The sequence below is a fragment of the Mus musculus genome, chromosome 14 (genome assembly GCF_000001635.26).
Source record: "Mus musculus strain C57BL/6J chromosome 14, GRCm38.p6 C57BL/6J".
NCBI classification, from domain to species: domain Eukaryota; kingdom Metazoa; phylum Chordata; class Mammalia; order Rodentia; family Muridae; genus Mus; species Mus musculus.
Genome location: NC_000080.6, coordinates 26,010,578 through 26,027,490, shown reverse-complemented (window position 1 = coordinate 26,027,490; position 16,913 = coordinate 26,010,578). Strand labels below are relative to the sequence as shown.

Genomic DNA, 16,913 nt, shown 5'->3' with positions numbered 1-16,913 from the left:
CTAGCAACAGTGTGTGTTCCTAGACTTGCCCATGGTAGGCAGCTTCTGTGAATGGGACCACGAATCCTTCTGTATCAGGCTTTCGCCAGACAAGTCCTTAGAGCTCATCCATGTTGCAGGGAGTCACTCCTTCATATGTGCAAAATGACGTTCTAGTGTATCAGCGGACCACGCCCATCTGTATAATGTGTAATATAATGGTGCAAACCATAACATCAGTGTTTAGCTCACAGTCGCTTTATTACTCCCGAGTGTCATCCGTCCTCCCACTGTTGGGGAGACGTGAGGATTGGTATCCCTGCAGCTCAGGTGAGGTCTCTCTGGGGTTCTGGACAGGGTTCAGGAGGCTAGAGAGGCCCTTGTCTCTCTAGCATGTCATTGTCCGAAGCTTTCTAACACAGGAGAAATGATGGAAGGCTTCCAGCCAGCAAGCCAAGCTCTGTGCTCCTGGACATGGTGACAATGAATCCTAGAAACTGTCCTGCCAGTTTCCCTCTCCAGACACCAAGGAGCCAGGAGCCTGCAGGGCCAGAGCCAAGAGTGCCCTTCTCATGGGAAGCCCCTAGGTAGCTGGAGCAGTGTTGTTCCTGTCCCCTCACTAGTCTCCCTGAGAGGTCACCCTAGAAAGCACATGAACACCCCCTCTGTCCTTTCCCAGGACCTAGGTGACCTCACTCAGGAACTCTGCCAACCCTGCACCCGGCTCTGGTCTTGTGCCTCAGCACTACCTGGGCCCTGTGTGAATCTGGAAAGCATCTTTTGTATATCCGCAAAACACAATCCCTGCCAGGTAGCTTGTGCCTGGGACTCCCACAGCAGTGACGATGTTTCTAGTTCAGCATACCCATTTTCCACTGGCTAACAGGGCCGGGATCTCTGAGTCATAAAGCGGAAGAAAACATGCTGGCACCAGAAAGACATTTCCAGAATGTTCCAGAACTGGCTGACTTTTATTTGGAAACAGCTTTTGGCTACAGACATTCAGGTTTAAGGCACATTACAAACTACAAGGAGCCTTGTCATTGGCGGGGGGGGGGTGGGGGGGTGGCTTTAATTCTTGCATGGTTTTGCATGGAAAAATGGAACAAATGATTTTCTGCCCTTTTTTCTAAAAAGGAGTGAGTTTGGCAAAAACAAACCTCATGACACATTTTCACCAGACACCACAGTACCGTCACAAGGCCTCCCTTTTAAAAAGTCCTAGGCAAGGATGGGGAGCCCCTCTCACCCATCACTCCTCCCACAAACACGATACAGTAAATACGCTCGTATGCATCTGACTGGCAACGATGGTTTAAAAAACATTTTCAAATAAAAATACAAAATCGCATGTCTACCACGAAGCTAAGAGTCTTAGCCACAAGCAACAAGGAGTGAGTGCAGGAACCGGAGAGATAAACATCTGATCTGCCAGCAAGAGGCTATGAGGGCCAGGGAGATGCCCCCTGAGAACCCCAGCCCTCCTGGGCCCTTTCGGCACAATATGTGGATGAGGGGGGACCAGAAGGGAAAGGCCATGGCCTTGCGTGGGGGGGGGGGGGGAGACGGCGGCGGTAATTTGGGGTTATTAGATAGGGAAACCGAAGTGTGCTCTTTGGGACGTTTCCTGGCCAATGCCAGCAGGGGGCACAGGTGAGCCACTGCCACAGCTCAGTCGTTGCCACCACAGATCTTCAGTAGAATCTTTCGATAGTCTCCAGAAGTATCTCCCTGGTTGCAGAAACAAGAGCAAGGGTTAAGGGAGGCACGGCCCCGAGAGACCTTGTGGGGAGGCAGGCCTGTTAGAGGCAAGAGTTCCCACTCAGAGCATACAATGCAGATCTCCCCTGTATACGTGCTGCCCAGCAGCCCCCAGATTCTACTTAAAATGAAAGCCAAAGGCCAGGCAGCATGGCATGTCTGTAATCCAGCACTGGGAAGGTGAAGCCTGGGGCTGCTAGGCCAATCTAGCCTAACCAGTAAGCCTTAGGTCCCAGTGAGAAACGCTTTTAAAAATCAACATGGATAGCTTCTGAGGAGTGATACTCAGTGTTGACAGTGGCCTCTACAGGCATATGTGTGCATATGGGCATACATACATGCATACATACATATACACATACATCATACACACATACATACATTATTATACATACACATATATATCATACATACATACATCATACATGCATACATTATATACAACACATCATACATGCATACATACATATATCATGCATATATACATAAATACATCATGCATGCATACATATATATATCATATATACATCATATATGCATGCATCATATATACATTATACATGCATTATACACACATCATACATAAATATATCATACATACATTATACATACATGCATATATACATTATATATACATCATACATACATCATACATAAATATATCATGCATACATTATGCATACATCATTTATATATATATATCATACATACATTATATACATACATACATACATGCATACATACATACAGTAAAAGGACCCCACCCAGGGCTGATCATCACTGCTCTTTGTCTGGGTTCTACTGTAAAGCAATGCTGTGCTCTTCCTTGAAAGCATCATCTTGGTGGCCAGGCATGGAGGACATCATTGCTACTGCAACCTCCGCTTCTCCACATCTCTGTTTGACACCACTATGCTCTCTCTGGGATGATTGCTCAGGCTTAGCTAATTTCAGATGATTTTCTGCCACCCTAAGCTTTTTGAAGCTTTCTGATGACAAGGTCTGTGGCTTCTTCAGCTGTCACAGAACACTAGCGACCCAGGCCAAACTCTGACAGTAAAGACAGTCTCTGCTACACACAGCCTCATTTTCACAGCACGGGAATGGGAAATCTCTTCAAAGATGAGCCCAAGTCTGAAATCAGGCCCTGCAGTGCTTGCTGGTGACTTAGTGTCAACTCTGCCAGCCCAGCTCTGTGTAGACTGCCACCACACCCGTGAAGAACTGTTATCCTCAGAGATGCTGCACCAGAGCTCGGGAGGTTTGCGGACACTGCTCGAGGTCATGAGGTTACCAAGCAGAAAAACCAGGACCAGCCCCTGGCTGAGCTACCGATGTGGTCTCCACCATAAAGTGAATGTGGAGAAAGCCAGAACTCAGAAAGGAAGAGCTGAGCTCCACAGACCCTGGGGACATGAGCTCTCCTTGATGGGTCATATCTCCAGATTGATGGGGTCTCTGAAGGTTAGGGACGTGATAGGGGAAGGCCTGAGATTTCTTTATACCATTAGCAGACATTCCTGCTGAGTTACTAGGCACTGGTATCCCGGAGGGTAGGAACATGGGGTCACAGGGTCATGCCCTGTCCTGTCCTCAGGATCTTGTGACTAGTTTGCAGGTGACTAGACGAAGAAGCTGTTCTAGAGAGGGAAAGGAGACGGGAAGGGCCTGGAGGTGTGGAGATGAAGAGAAGGCCTTATTGGCCCCATCCCTTACCGTGATATCGTGGTACAGTGACTTGCCGTACATCCGCTTATACTCTGCTCGGATATCCAGCAGGTCAAGCTCGCTGCGAGACACCATGATGCGAATCAGGGTCCGGTCCTTTGTTCCTGCTCCCTAAATAGTCACCAGAGTATGTGCACGGGGCTTCCCACCGGCTCCAACCCTCCTGTATCTTCTACCCTCAGCCCACAGTGGACCCCTTAGACTCAGGAGGTTTTAAGATGTCCTAAATCCACCCCCACCCCCACCCTGCATACAAGAACTACGTACCCTCATAGCCTTGTTGAGCCTTTCAGCAAAGAAGGCGGGGGTGTTCTTGAGGCATTTCACTGCAAGAGAAACACAGCCTAAGTCCTGCCGGACACAGGAGGGCACGCACTACCTCAGTGTTCTCCTAGGAAACCTGGACATCAAATCTGTCACTAGCCATCTCCTTTTATTCTGCTGTGATCCCATGAACGCAGCTCCACACACAGTAGGACCACCAGCCCAACCATCACTGAGCAAAAGACACTGGGGTTGTGCATAGCCTGGGGGCGTGAAGAGGCACCCACTTCATGGGTCCCTAAGCATGAGGGGGTCAAACAGAAAAGCGCTCATGGAGAGAGGGTGGCCAAGGGGATGTGTGTCATTCTCGGGCCATGCCAGGAAATGAGGATCCATTTATTTCCTGTTCTAGCCAGGAAAATCCCCCAAAACTAAAAGAAATGGGCAAACTAATGTCCCTCAGCAAGTATAAGGGGAGGTGGCAGGGACGCAGAGCAAGAACCCAGCTCCATATTAGGAGGAGCTTCCTAGAGCTTCGGAGACTTGCTGTAGAGGGCACATGGCTGGAAGAGGCGCTCCCCACGCTGGAAGCTCAGCCAAGCACTCTCTAGAATGGGCTTGTTTTGCTGTTGCAAATAAAAAAGCCTTCCATGTGTTTCCATCAGAGACAGCTGACAATTGCCTACAGGGATGTATTTTTAGAGGAAACTTGGCAGGATGTGAGTCACCTTCCTCTAGGAGAGCAGCTGGACAGGCTCCCACTAATGCCCAGATCCCAGCTCCTTTCTGCTGAGCTGCACGGCAGACACACAAGAGCCATGGAACCCACCAGCCACATGGTCTAGATTAGCAAGCTCAGACCCCGTGCTTCTCTCACTACTACACCCTCGACCCCAGGACATTGAGCACCCAGCCTGCAACCCACACTGCCCAGTGGGTAGGCAGGCAGGTGAGGCAAGCCTCAGCCAGACACCTACCCACAGCCAGCATGCCCTGCTCCAGGTCCCCAGACATCTCCCGGCAGATGCTCTTCTCAATGTCTCGGCCCGTCATCCTCTGATACTCGTTGAAAACTAGTAAGGAAATAGAAGGGGGCATGCCATAGCCTTAATCACATTCTCTCAGATTTCCATGTGCTAGTCCCGACCCTCAGCAACCTGGATTATATAGTAAACACAATGCCATGATGGTGTGCCCTGAGCCAACGAGCTAACCAGTGCTATCTACAAACAGGTCAGGACACATGGTACGGACTGACAAATCTTGGCCTGCAATGGGTTGCTGTAGGGTCTATTGTCTTGTTTTTCACATAGACGCACAGCTCTTTCCAAGCCCCACTAAGTACTCCGTACGTTATATCAACAAGGCTCTACTGCATGTCAATCAATGATGAGTCTCTGTAAGTCACACTGGGCTGAACCATACTTTCATGATGTTAGGCATAATAAATGCATCTTTGGGTTTTTTTTTTTAAAGATTTATTTATTTATTATATGTAAGTACACTGTAGCTGTCTTCAGACACTCCAGAAGAGGGCGTCAGATCTCATTACAGGTGGTTGTGAGCCACCATGTGGTTGCTGGGATTTGAACTCTGGACCTTCGGAAGAGCAGTCGGGTGCTCTTACCCACTGAGCCATCTCACCAGCCCCCATCTTTGGGTTTTTGTTTTTATTTTGTTTTGTTTTGTTGTTGTTGTTGCTTTGCATGTAATGGAGTCATACCCTATAACCCTCTTGCTTCCATGAATCTCAGCCTCTCATGTGTCCAGGACTACAGATCTGTGTCAATACAACATCTTCAAATGGGTTTGTTGGATAGCATCTCATCATAACACTGAGGAACACCTATCTAGGAAGAGACCACATGAGGTCACAAGAACCGGGAGGCTCACCTCAGAGAGAAAGAGAGGCCTCACGAGAAACTAATCCTGGCAAGCTTACGAGTGTCTAAAACTCTTAAGAAAACACATTCCTGTAGCTTAAGCCCAGCCATGAGAGGAGACACACCCTGAAGAGTCCCGCCTCTTTTCCACTCTGCGCTGCACAGCCTGCAGTCAGATGATCCCTTTATCAGAGCGGTCAGTCTGCTGACCAATCTCAGCCCACACTCGAGTGTCCTCCTCAAATCTCCTCATCCCCAGCCCCGGCCCCTCTGATTTCACGAAGCAGGCTCACCTTGCTCTTCCCCACTATGACCCAAGTGAGCTCTGCCCCATTCAGACACAACCCACGTTGTTCCATTGTGCTGAAAGCCTTTAATTATAACCCAGGAGCTGCTGAGGGCCGCAGAACAAGCTGCTGTCTCCTATAGGAAGAAGCCATGCTAGCAAGCCCAGGAGCCCGAGTCTAGTGCTAACACAGGCATCAGTTTCTCCTCCTACCCCTGCCTCAAGTTTCAACCAACTAGTTCCAGATCCGTGTCCTCTGCGTACCAGAGCTGTGGTTTCTGCTTATCTGATATTTTCCTGAATATTTCCTCATTTTTCTCCCATGTCATAATGCTCTGAAACTCAACAGTGACACAAGTGTTCTATACTCATTAAAACAAATGAAGATAAATCCATATCACAAGTGTTCTGCGTGCATTGAATATGAGACTGGAGTACTCAGCCCTCATGGGGAAATCTGTTCCATACCCCTCTTCCCCAGGCTCTGGGGTCACCGCAGGAGAGAAGGCAGAAGAGCCAACATGGTGGAGGGCTGCAGCAAATATTTACCGGGCATGACAGGGCCACTGTACAGATGAAATCACAGAGGCTGTGCCTGGATGCACAAGACCTTCCCAAGATCAAGTCAAAAAGCTTAGCACAGACAGAGAGGACAGAGAGGGACTCAGGAAGCCCCAACCCTAGCGGAGGAGCCATTAGCAAGTGACAGATGGATGGATGGATGGATGGATGGATGGATGGATGGATGGGTGGATGCTAGAGTCTGTTTTCTTTAAGAACATGGTCCCTAAGAAGCTACCCACGCTTCAGTAGCCGGCACTACAGCAGCGTATATAATGGTAACAATAGGTAGATTCCGTGGCATAGGAGAGGGAGAGGGGGAGAAGGAGGAGAAGAGGAAGAGGGAAGGGGAGATTAAAGACACATGCTTTAACCTCAGCCCTCAGGAAGCAGAGGCAGACAGATCACTGAGTTTGAGGCTAGCCTGTTCTACACAGCGAGTTACAGCCAAAGTTACCTAGTAGGGCCCTGTCTCAAAAAGCAAACAACCAAAGCAACAGCAAAAAGAGCACACATAGTGTGTGTGGGGGTGGGATGGAGAGTATGGGGAGGGTATGGGGGCATCAACCAGATCAAAACATTATATGCATAAGTGAACCTCTCACACAGGAAAATTGACAATGAACACGTGTTCATGCGCATTCCGTCACGCAGCCAGGAGGGTAAAAAGCATGCCTTGGGGACAGGGCTCAAGCCCAAAGTAGCCAGGTCCATAGCCATGTCAGCCTCAGGCCAGTCCTGAGACCGAGGGAGGGAATACTGCCTGGTCCTGGGCCAGGAGCAGCAATGCCACCATCCTCTCCTCGCCCTTCCCCCTCCCTCGCTCCTTCCCCCTTGCCTCGTTCCTTCCCCCTTGCCTTGATCCTACCCTGCAGCGCCCACAGCCTTTCCAAGCTGACTCCGCTCTGTTCTCATCTCTCACCTGTCTGCCCACAGGGGCCTTCAGATACAGGTGACCATGGCTTCCCTTTCTCCAGGCCCTCCCAGCTAACTGGCTGCTCTGTATGTTCCTACAATAGTTCAGGGCCCCACCTTCAAACTGCTGCTCTCTTTCTGGTCCCCTCCCAGGAAGACCTCTCACAGTCCCAAAGCCTCAGCCGCCTGACCCCCCACAGCTCCCAACCATCCAAGCCCAAAACCTCTCCTGACATCTGAGCTTCAACACACCATGCCCAGTTTCTCAGCAAGCAGGCTGGATTCTGGTCCCTTCTCCTCCACTCCCCATCCAGGCTTCCACCAGCTCCCCCCAGGTCACTGCAGGGCTTTCCACCTCATCAACTCAACTGTGGATCCTTCACTCTCCCTGCACCACAGCTGAGGCCCAGGTCCTCTGGGGAATCTGGGCAGCACGTTGCTCTGCAAGCTGAAGGAAGGACACACGCCTCTGAGGGCCTTCCTGTGGCTTCTGACTCCTCTCAGGATGAACACCAAACCCTACACTGTCAGCAGAGCTGTCCACCACCTCTGACCCCACGTCTTGATGTTGCAACTGTATCTGCTCCGGATACCTGCATCCCCTTGGCTACGCCTGGGCCATAGCCAGCGGGGCCTTTGTGCCTGTCCTTTCAGGGCTTTTGATCATACAGCCTCATACCACACGACTGCCCCAGCCCCTCCCCCAACTCCATTCCATCACCTTCTACCCATCCCACACATTCACCACCAGCTCCAGGTGGTACTGTGTAGCTGTCTCCTGACATGAAGCTGAACCCCATGACGGAGACCACACCACTCCACCATCACCATCGGATGGACAGAAACCCACTTTAATGTTCAAATAAAATAAGCTAATGCTCCCAGCATGGCTGCAATGCTTTCTCTTCTCTTTTCGTCTTCACTTGCTGCTATTGGGTACATGCCATGTAGAGATCAGAGGCTGTGATTCTGCCTGCCCGACCACTCTGACATCCCTTATTTCAGAGCATGGCAATCCATTTCCTTGCCTTGTCCTTTAAGACACCACCAGGGGGCTCTTGAGGAAGTGAAGGTCCATCCAGAGCACATCAGGCAAATATCCTGTAGGCTTTTTCTCAATACAATGTCCTGCCTGCTTTCATCTAACTGACCCAGGACTGTCGTACCTGCCACCAGGTGGGCCCGGCTCCGGGAGCACAGGATGGCGTTGAACTTGGACTCGTCTGTTCCCAGGCGGTTCTCCCCAGCTGCATACAGCTCCTGGAGGAGAAGGAAGATGCATGTGTCCAGCAAGCATCCTCCAGGTCCCAGGCTCAGAGCACCTAGGCAGCATCTGAGCCCACAGGGAAGGAGCAGGGCCCTGGCAGTGGGGGCACCAGTTTGCTGAAGCCTGTTGGCTCTGCTCACTGCAGACCCAGACCCCAGCAATCCCCTCATCTGTCCGTGCGTAGCACAGAGGATTCAGCCAGCATCCAGCACCACAGAGGAGGAAGAAGAAGCCTGGACTCGGGTCCTGGCTCTGAAGCAGCGTGCGGTGGGATGCTGGGCAGGGTCTGGCTCCTGGGCCTCAATCTCCTCATACAAAAATATATAAGGATTAGGTCTTACTTAATATCATGGCCTTGAAGCCACAAGGACACATAATTTAGAGAAAAGGATGAATAGGGAAAGCTGAGAGAGATCCTGGCCCACTCTTCAGGGCCAGCACTTCTCAGTGGGACAGAGGAACACAGGTCCTCAGCTGATAGAGCCACATCACAACTGCCAGACTGAAGCCAGCTGCCAGATTTCTATGTGAGATTTCCTCATCACAGAAAGCAGCTTCCCTCTCTATAAGAAGCATGTGTGACAATGGCTATCACACACACACACACACACACACACACACACACACACGGTTCTCAGACAGGCATGCAGACAGGCATGCAGGCAAAACACTCACACACATAAAATAAAAATTAATCTTGAGCCGGGCGGTGGTGGCACACGCCTTTAATCCCAGCACTCAGGAGGCAGAGGCAGGCGGATTTCTGAGTTCGAGGCCAGCCTGGTCTACAAAGTGAGTTCCAGGACAGCCAGGGCCATACAGAGAAACCCTGTCTCCAAACAAACAAATCTTGAAAAAAAAAAACCTCCCCAGATGTGGGGCCTCATCAGTCCTTCCTCCATATGTACATCATTATGCTTGCTGAACAGCATAACAGCTTGGTAAAACCTATGAAGGTCTGAGCCCCAGATATTTGCCAACCTGTGACCTTGCCCCAGACCTCTAAGATGCCTCTGAGGCCTCAGACAATCATGGAAATGAAGGGCACTGATACTCTAGGACACTCTCAGATTGAGATTCCTCAGGCCAAGGTGAGGCTGAGCAGGTTGGGAAGGGAGGAAGAGAGAACCAAGGTCAGCTTTTGCCTGAAAGGCTTGGCGAGGTCTGGCCATCTCACCAAGAAGGTAAGACAGTCTCAACTAGCCACCATGCAATACAAACTTATAAAGCTAGGAATTCAGACACCTGAATTTCCTCCCTCTGTCTGTAATTCATAAGGTAACAAGGGCAGAAATTTAAGGATGCAGGGCTAAGGGCAGCTCATTTCTAGGCCCAGGAACTCAGCAGCTGGATAGACAGGTCCTTCGCACACCTAACAGTACTGGGGTGGGAAAGCGCCAGGACACATGACATCCCATGTCCTTGTGATCTTTAACAGCTGCAGCATTTATTACCCTGTGTCCCTCTCACAGGTGGGAAACCCAGAAAACTGGGAGCCCTGCTCAATGTCAAGTCCCCAAGCACCTCAGAAACCCACAGCACCCTGAACCCACCAGTATCCATGGTTTTTCAATTTTCAGGTACCTCGCCACAAAGCAAGAAGCGTGACCCCACACAGTGTGGTGGTTCAGCTAGCCCATACTGGCACCTCGCCAGCCACCAGACTCACCTGGACATCTCTCTGGACAAGGGACATGTCCACATTTGTGCTCTCATCACGGTTTCCCTGAAAGGAAGAGGGTATAAGGCCTAGCCACTCTTTGGAAGAGCATACCCTCTCCCTCCTAACTCATTTGTCAGTGTTTTGATCCCAGTCCCTCTCACCCACAACCTCCCCCCATATCCCCCTTCCAATTCCCTCTCTAATATCCTGTGGTGAGGAAGGTACCTGAGAGAGAGAGATGAGGAGCCGCTGGAAGTGTCCTGATGTGTCGCTTCGAATGGCCTCCTCCAGAGTTTTTTGGAACTCTGAAAAGACAGACACCAGGGTCTATCCTACAGGTCTGTTATCTCTAAAGACATACATAGTTAGTAGGGGACATTGGCATGACAAGGGTCCAGAGGGCTCGGGCTGGAGGTGACAGGTGACCTATGTAACTTTCCAGGCTTCATACAAGCTGTGACTCCAGGGTGACCTGGCCTGTGCTCAGACCTGGCCCAAATCCACTTAAGATTTTCTCAGCCCCTTCCAACCGTAAGCACCTGCCCTGTGTGTAAACAGCAGGCAGGGTTAGGCCTTGGGTCAAAGCCCAGTGAGTTGGGTGTGACAGGAAACGGGGGACAAGAAGGACGAAGGCAAGAGGGTGTGACCAGGGAGCTTCAGACCTGTTTTGTAGGCCCTGCTTAGCTCCCGGATGTGTTCGTTACTTCTGGAAGCGAAGATCTCAATCAGGCAGGCCTCATCAGTACCAGCCCCCTATGACAGTATAGAAAGAACAGATCTCATGCTGGTGACCAGGCTCATATTGGCATCCAGGAAGGACAGCAGGTGCCACTCAGCAACAGAGGCCCTGACACACACACACACACGCACACGCACACGCACACGCACACGCACACACACACAAAACTCATGTCTCAAAAGCCAGCTCCCCTCCTAGCCCCAGACAATGAGATGAGGACAAGGACAATGAGTAGGTATCACATGAGGGTCACATGGGCCAGGAAACTTAATGGTGTGTGTGTGTGAGTGTTGTGAGTGTGTGTGAGTGTGTGTGAGTGCGTGCCTCTGTGTGTGTGTGTGTGTGTGTGTGTGTGTGTGAGTGTGGTGTTGTGAGTGTATGCGTGTGCATGTGTGTAAGTGTGTGTGTGTGTGTGTGTGGTGTGTGTGTGTGTGTGTGTGTGTATGTGTGTGTACAGTGACTGTGCAATGGACACGGCGTGCTGGGTCAGGCTGAGGTGCAGATCATCTTCTGTTTCTAAAAGCACCATCATGATGGATGTAAAAAGGTTAGAGTCCTGAGTGAACTGTCTGGAGATAGCAAGGAAAGGAAGGCAGCAGAGAGGAACGGAATGGCTGTGCCCCGGATAGCAGAAGATAGAAAGTAGGGGCAGAGGCTTGGCTTTTATATCAGGCTGAATCTTGACTCTGCAGCTTACTGTGTGACCTCAGCTAAAGTGCTTAACTTCTTGTGCCAAATTTCTTGGCTATAAAGGGACCGTATATATACCTACCTCCTAAGGAGTCCTTAATGGGGCTAAATGGGCTCATCTATGCGGAACGAACAGCTGACACGCTGGTGTTTTTATGCTTAGTACTGCCCTAATGCTACCAGCAGCTTATTGGGACTTACAAAGGATGTGCATGTTAGCCCCTTACCTGAAACTACCTGTGTGTCCTGAAAGAACACCCACTGTCTCCATCATGGATATTCCTGTACACAACAGCTATCCAGCACAGTTAGCCCCTTGCCTGCTGTGTTTGAGCATTCCACCAACTTCTCGTGCTGGAGGTGGGTACTAGCCACTCCTGGGCCCAGGCCATTGCCAACGTGCCCCCCATCACACCCCACCCCTTACCACCCTCTAGACTCTAACAGGCAGCTGGGCTTCAGCCAGTCTCCTTTCCCTTCCAGATCATGCACAAAACTCTCATCGTCCAGTGGAGGTAGACTCCGTGCCCAGCGTGCCTCTGAGTGCGTAGTTCTTTCATGGTGCCTGACTAGAGAAGGACCCTCTACTCACAGAACACACACCGCCAGATGGCTGTAAAGCCCTGACAGGACTTGCTTCCTGGTCAAAATCAAACTAGATCTAGGGAGAGAGCGAGCCCAAGCTAAGATGCGGGATTTGGGCCTGTGTGGAATTCGGTTCATCTAGAGCTGGATGTCGGGGTGTACACAGAAGTGGGGACAGACATGGCAGACAGGTGGGTGCTCAGAAAGCTCGGGGACTGGTAGGACTTCTCTGTCTTCCACTGTCTTACAATCTTATTCATCCCCATTCTAAATAACTTTAAAAGTCCCACAGTCTTTACATATTCTTAAAATTTCAATCTCTTTAAAATATCCATTTCTTTTAAAATCCAAAGTCTTTTTACAATTAAAAGTCTCTCAACTGTGGGCTCCACTAAAACAGTTTCTTCCTTCAAGAGGGAAAATATCAGGGCACAGTCACAATCAAAAGCAAAAGTCAATCTCCAACCGTCCAATGTCTGGGATCCAACTCACGATCTTCTGGGCTCCTCCAAGGGCTTGGGTCACTTCTCCAGCCAGGCCCTTTGTAGCACACGCATCATCCTCTAGGTTCCAGATGCCTGTACTCCACTGCTGCTGCTGCTCTTGGTGGTCATCTCATGGTACTGGCATCTCCAAAACACTGCATGACCCCTTCAGTCCTGGGCCATCAATTGCAACTGAGGCTGCACTTTCACCAATGGCCTTCCATGGCCTCTCACAGTGCCAAGCCTCAGCTGCTCTGCTCAACTCCTTCATGCCTTCAAAACCAGTACCACCTGGGTGACCCTTACACGTTACCAAGTCCAGCCAGAGCACAAGGTACAACTTTGGCTATATCTGGAACGCAGCCACTGTGCTCTCAGAAAACACTTCCCAGTTTCCTGGCCAGGAAAGGGATGGCTGGTGTCACATGGTACAGCCCTTGCCTCCCTGCTAACTACCTCATCCCAAGTTGACTTGAAGCCAAGGTGTCCATTCTAGGAGTCTCTCCTGAGTCATAGGGGAATCCCTTCAACATCCCTTCCCTTCGAAGCCAGAAATACAGCTCTCTGACTCATTAGAAACCTTTCATCTGTGGGGAACTGAAGGCTTGCTTCACACACTGCTCAAAATGGCTCTTTCTCTCCTTGAGATCCATACTTAATATGCTGAGAAATAAAGGATGCTGAGAAATTAGGTCAGGAGGAAGAGGAGGAGGAAAGGAGCCACTGGAGTGAACAAGCACCTAGGGAAAAATTCTTGGATGGTTACAGCTTGGGGAAGTCAAAACAAAGAGAAATCACATACATAGTGATGGATATTTTCCCCAGGACCCCAGCTGAGCTCACTCTAACCCTGAGGCTGTTAGTGCAGTTGTAGTGAGCTGTTCACCAGTCTGGCTGGAACCACACACACTCTGGGTCAGTCCAGTTGAGCCATCAAACATCAAAAGCAAGCATTCCCAGAAAACATATAATAGACCAAACCTGGAATCAGGAGGCTGAGGGCAGAGTAGTGGCAAGTAAGAGGTCAGCTTGGGCTATGGAGAAGCGTCATGAATAGGAAGACACATGGGTACACACACACACACAGAGAGACAGAGACAGATACAAAATCACACCAAAATCCAAACACACAAAGCACAGAGTCGTAGGAAGAACATGTTGCAGAGTATTACTATGGTGAACCATAACCATATAACCAACAAACAAAAGTCAAATTGCCTGGTCTGGAGCCACCTGTGACAATTTGCATACTCTTGAAAAGGTGGCACTGCTAGCTTTGGGGACAACATCCATTAGAAGAACATAAGAGGGGCTGGTGAGATGGCTCAGTGGGTAAGAGCACCCGACTGCTCTTCTGAAAGTCCAGAGTTCAAATCCCAGAAACCACATGGTGGCTCACAACCATCTGTAATAAGATCTGACTCCCTCTTCTGTTGTGTCTGAAGACAGCTTCAGTGTACTTACATGTAATAATAAATAAATCTTTAAAAAAAAAAAAAAAGGGGGCTGGTGAGATGGCTCAGTGGGTAAGAGCACCCGACTGCTCTTCCGAAGGTCCGGAGTTCAAATCCCAGCAACCACATGGTGGCTCACAACCATCCGTAACGTGATCTGACTCCCTCTTCTGGAGAGTCTGAAGACAGCTACAGTGTACTTACATATAATAAATAAATATTTAAAAAAAAAAAAAAAAAAAAAGAGTAAGCACTCACCCTGCAAGCCAGTTGTTTTGAAAAAAAAAAAAATTTAAGAAGAACATAAGAAGGGCAGAGAAGAGGCAGGCAAGAGGAAAGACTATAATTCTTACACCATAGAGCTTTATGAAAGCCCTGCCTCACCTTTCTACTTACCCTGACAGTCCCTGTCAAAAGGAACCAGCCCATGGTCAGCCTGGAACCAATGGTCTCCAGATCTCTGAACCTTTTTCTTCCAAAGTACTTTCCTGGGACCCTACACCGAAGAGAGCTGTCAGGTGAGCTGTCTTTTCAGATGTGTGTTAGGGTTAGTTCTCTAGAGTAGCAGAACTTATAGAATGTACACACACATATATTTATTAGAATGACTTAAAGACAACAGTCCAGGGGCTAGAGAGATGGTTCAGAGGTTAAGAACAGTGGTTGCTCTTCCAGAGGTCCTGAGTTCAATTCCCAGCAACCACATGGTGGCTCACAACCATCTGTGATGGGATCTGATACCCTCTTCTGGTGTTCATGAAGACAACGTGTGTGTGTGTGTGTGTGTGTGTGTGTGTGTGTGTGTGTGTGTGTATACTCATATATACATGAAATAAATAAATCTTAAAATAAAAAAGACTACAGTCTAACTGCAACAACGACAGGCTAAGAATCCAGAAGTTGCTCAGACCACGGGCTAGATGTCTTAGCTTGTTTTAGGTAGATGCTGGAATACCAGAGAAGTAGGCTCTGATGCCAGTGAAGGAATTGTCCTTTATAAAGGCAAGAGAAAGCAGGCAGAGAGCAAAATGTTCCTTCTTCCATGTTCTTATATAGGCTTCCAATAGAAGGTATGGCCCAGATTAAAGGTGTGTCTTCTGGCCTCAAAAACCTGATCAAAGGTGTGTGTCTATCATGCCTCAAAAGTCCAGACTAGAAGTGGATACACCCACTTCCAACCAAGCAAAAAAATCTCTCACAGGTGTACCCCCCTGTGATGGTTTGTATATTCTTGGACTATAGAGTGGCTCCATTTGGAGTTTTGGCTTTGTTGGAATAGGTGTGACCTGGTTGGAATAGGTGTGCCTCTGTGGGTGTGGACTTAAGACCCTCACCCTAGTTGCCTGGAAGTCAGTCTCTTTCTCTGTGTGCTAAAGTTAAAAGTATAGCCCACCATGCCCCATCTGTTTTGGGTTTTGTGTTTATTGGTTGGTTGGTTTGGGTTTTGGTTTGAGCCAAGAGTCTTGATATGCAGCCCCAGCCAACCCATAACTCACTATAGAGACTAGGCTGGCTTCAAACTCATGGAGATCTACCTGCCTGTTCCTCCTAAATGTTAGAATTAAAGGCATATATCACCTCACCTGGCATAACTTCCTTTGTGTTTTTAATAAATGGAGAAGCTACATTAATAGGCAAGGATGTCAGAAACATAAACTTAATTTAGATGATTTTTTTAGAAGAACTATGATGTAGGTCCTAACCCCCAATTCAGATCTCAGGGCTACAGGGAAGCAATTTCTCGTTCTCATAGGTATCCCAGGAATTCCTGCACATTATCCTGAATTCAGTTTTTCTTTCTTTTCTTTTCTTTTCTTTTCTTTTCTTTTCTTTTCTTTTCTTTCCTCTTTCTTTCTTTCTTTCTTTCTTCCTTCCTTTCTTTCTTTCTTTTTTTTTTTTTTTTTTTGGTTTTTCGAGCCAGGGTTTCTCTGTGCAACCCTGACTGTCCTGGAACTCACTCTGTAGACCAGGCTGGCCTCGAACTCAGAAATCCACCTGCCTCTGCCTCCCGAGTGCTGGGATTAAAAGCATGTGTCACCACTGCCCAGCTCAGATTTGCTTCTCTATCTTACCAGCCAGAAAATTACATTCCATATTCTTTTTTATAAAATTTTATTTATTTATTTATTATTTATACGAGTACACTGTAGCTGTCTTCAGACACACACCAGAAGATTGTATCAGATCCCATTACAGACCCACCAGAAGAGGGCATTATATCCAATTACAGATGGTTGTGAGTCACCATGTGGTTGCTGTGAATTGAACTCAGGACCTCTAGAAGAGTAGTCAGTGCTCTTAACCTTTGAGCCATCCCTCCAGCCCTACATTCCATATTCTTGTGCTTTGAGAGGGCTCTGTCCTGTTGGGCAGCCTGCACAGGATGCTGAAGAAGGAGCAATGCACAGGAGTAGCTTGTGCTTCTCACAGACACGATTCTGTATGGATTCAGTGAGCATGGCTGCTCCTGGGTACCTGTGGTGCCTCTACTACAGGAACTGCAGACCCTCAGCACACTCAGTAGGAAGGAAGTGAACCCAGAAACAAGTTAAGGAGCCAAAGCTCAGGCTTGGAGGTGGTTCTATCAGTGTGATGGTGGACAGGAAGCCCCGTGGCCTTTCTTGCTCATTATTACAGGGACAAACTCAATAAT

General features: G+C 48.9%; 1 pseudogene across 1 annotated transcript; it reads right to left on the bottom strand.

Annotated features, from left to right (window-relative positions):
• Nucleotides 1–931: 931 nt before the first annotated feature.
• Gm2260 (predicted gene 2260) lies at nt 932–11,060 on the bottom strand (annotated as a pseudogene). Its single transcript, NR_164330.1, has 8 exons — nt 10,970–11,060; nt 10,533–10,612; nt 10,314–10,370; nt 8,544–8,637; nt 4,710–4,805; nt 3,736–3,794; nt 3,457–3,579; nt 932–1,710 (listed from the first exon to the last, which is right to left on the bottom strand). The product of NR_164330.1 is annotated as a predicted gene 2260 (transcript).
• Between the last annotated feature and the right edge of the window lie 5,853 nt (nt 11,061–16,913).